The sequence below is a fragment of the Piliocolobus tephrosceles genome, chromosome 21 (genome assembly GCF_002776525.5).
Source record: "Piliocolobus tephrosceles isolate RC106 chromosome 21, ASM277652v3, whole genome shotgun sequence".
Taxonomy (NCBI): Eukaryota; Metazoa; Chordata; class Mammalia; order Primates; family Cercopithecidae; genus Piliocolobus; species Piliocolobus tephrosceles.
The window spans coordinates 24,704,252-24,707,466 of NC_045454.1; positions in this window are offsets into that span (position 1 = coordinate 24,704,252).

Sequence of the window (3,215 nt, forward strand, 5' to 3'; positions counted from 1 at the left end):
TAGTTTTGCCTTTTCCAGAATGTCATAGAGTTGAAAACATACAGTATGTAGCCCTTTCAAACTAGTTTCTTCCACTTAGTGATAGGCATTTGAGATTCTTCCATGCCTTTTCATGCCTTTCCATGGCCCAATAGCACATTTCTTTTTAGGGCTGAATAATATTCCATTGTCTGAATGTACCACTGTTTATTTGCCCATTGACCTACTGAAGGACATCTTGGTTGCTTCCAAGGTTTAACACTTACTTATGAATAAAGCAGCTGCAAACATCTGTGTACAGCTCTTAGTGTGGACATAAGTTTTCAACTACTTTGTGTAAATCCCAAGACACCTGATTGCTGGGCGATGTGGTAAGAATATAGTTTATAAGAAACTGCCTGGCCGGGCACGGTGGCTCAAGCCTGTAATCCCAGCACTTTGGGAGGCCGAGACGGGCGGATCACGAGGTCAGGAGATCGAGACCATCCTGGCTAACACGGTGAAACCCCGTCTCTACTAAAAAAATACAAAAAACTAGCCAGGCGAGGTGGCGGGCGCCTGTAGTCCCAGCTACTCGGGAGGCTGAGGCAGGAGAATGGTGTAAACCCAGGAGGCGGAGCTTGCAGTGAGCTGAGATCCGGCCACTGCACTCCAGCCTGGGCGACGGAGCGAGACTCCGTCTCAAAAAAAAAAAAAAAAAAAAAAAAGGAAACTGCCAAATTGTCTTCCAGAGTGGCTGTACCATTTTGCATCACCACCAGCCATGAATGAGAGATTCTGTTATTCCACATCCTTGACAGACGTAATGTTATCGGTGTTTTGAATTTTTGCCTAATAGGTATGCAGTGATATCTCTTTGTTGTTTTAATTTGCAATTTCTGTAATTGTTGTTTTAATTTGCAAATAATGACATACAATTAAGTATTTTTGAAGTTTGTGATCACTCACTTGAGTCCAAAGATAAGAGTGTCTGACACTAGTTCTTTATTAGGAACTTCTCATTTATTTGTAAATTCTATGACTTCCTAGATTCAATGGGGTAGGGATGTGGTTTAAGGAGATGGGGACAAACAAACTTCAGTGGAGACAAACACATGTACTATGGTCTGTCTCCTTGATCTTAACATACTAATGCATCCAGGGACGGCTCAACTTGCCTCTATGAAAGAAAGCATTCTGGCTATCTTATCAGTTCAACAAGAGATATAAATCACCAGTCTGATCTAGTTACCAATATCCTTCATTTATGTATTCTTCAGTTTGGTCTCAGGAAGTTATCTTTCATGATACAAAATGTCCAACAAACTAGGAACAGAAGAAAACTTCCTCAACCTGATACCAGACATTTATGAAAAACCCACAGCTAACATCCTACTTAATAGTGAAAGACTGAATGTTTTCCCTCCCAAGATCAGGAAAAGAGAAAGACGTCTGCTTTCACCACTTATGTTTAACACCATACTGGCGGTTCTGGCCAGAGAAATTAGAGAAGAAGAAGAATTACAAGACATCCAGATTGGAAAGGAAGAAGTAGAACTATCTCTATTTACAAATGACATAAGCTTGTATGTATAAAACACTAAGGAATCCACTAAAAAGCTATCAGAAGGAATACAAGAGTTCTTTAAGGTTGCAGGAGACAAATTCAATGTAAAAAATCATTTGTATGTCTATATACTAGCAATGAACACTCTGAAAATAAAATTAAGAAAAAATTCTTAAAAGTCGGGAAACAGATGCTGGAGAGCTTGTGGAAAAATAGGAATGCTTTTACAGTGTTGGTGGGAGTGTAAATTAGTTCAACCATTGTGGAAGACAGTGTGGCGATTCCTCAAGGATCTAGAACTAGAAATACCATTTGACCCAGCAATCCCATTACTGGGCATATACCCACAGGATTATAAATCATTCTACTATAAAGACACACGTACATGTATGTTTACTGCGGCACTATTCACAATAGCAAAGACTTGGAACCAACCTGAATGTCCATCATTGATAGACTGGATTAAGAAAATGTGGCACATATACACCAGGGAATACTATGCAGCCACAAAAAAAGGATGAGTTCATGTCCTTTGCAGGGACATGGATGAAAGTGGAAACCATCATTCTCAGGAAACTATCACAAGATCAGGCAACCAAACACCGCATGTTCTCACTCATAAGTGGGAGTCAAACAATGAGAACACATGGACACAGGGAGGGGAACATCACACACCGGGGCCTGTTGAGGGGTGGGGAGCTAGGGGAGGGATAATGTTAGGAGAAATACCTAATGTAGGTGATGGGTTGATGGGTGCAGCAAACCATCATGGCACATGTATACCTATGTAACAAAACTGTACATTCTGAACATGTAACTCAGAACTTAAAGTATAATTTAAAAAAAGAAAGAAAAAATGCATTTACAATAGTATTAAAAGGGATAAAGCATATAAGTTTTAAATTATTCATTAATACAGTTGTCTTTAAGTCAGGAGAAAAATGAGCAGCAAAGAATACTTTATACTGTATATATATCCATGTAATTACATTTTCCAGTGGTCTTTATTTCTTCAGGTGGATTTAAGTTATCTAGTGTCCATTCATTTCAGTCTGAAGGACCCTCTTTAGTATTTCTTGTAGGGCAGATTTGCTAGCAGTGAATTCTCTCAGTTTTTGCCTGGAAAAGTCTTAATTTATTTTTCATGTTTTGAAGGGTAGTTTTGCTGGACATAGAATTATTGGTTGACTTGACCAGGCTTGGTGGCTCATGCCTATAATTCCAGCACTTTGGGAGGCCAAGGCAGGAGGATCGCTTGAGTCCAGGAGTTTGAGATGAGCCTGGGTAACATAACAAGACCCTGTCTCAGAAAAAAAAAAAATTAGCCAGGCATGATGGTGTGCTGGTAGTCTCAGCTACTTGGGAAGCTGGGGTGGGAGGAGGATCCCATGAGCCCAGGAGTTCAAGACTATAGTGAGCTATGATCATGCTACTATACTCCAGCCTGAGCAGCAAAGTGAAACCCTGTCTCCAAAAAAAAAAAAAAAAAAAAAAAAAAAAAAAAAAAAAAAAAAAAAGAAAAGAAAAAAAAAGAAAACAAAGGGGAAAAAAAAGAAAAAGAATTCTTGGTTTCAGCACTTTCAATCTTTGAATATGTTGCCCCACTGACTTTGGCTGTTTCTCAGGAGAAGTCAGTGGTAAATCCTGCTGTGGTTCCCTTATTCATGTCGAATTGTTGTTTTCTTGTTGT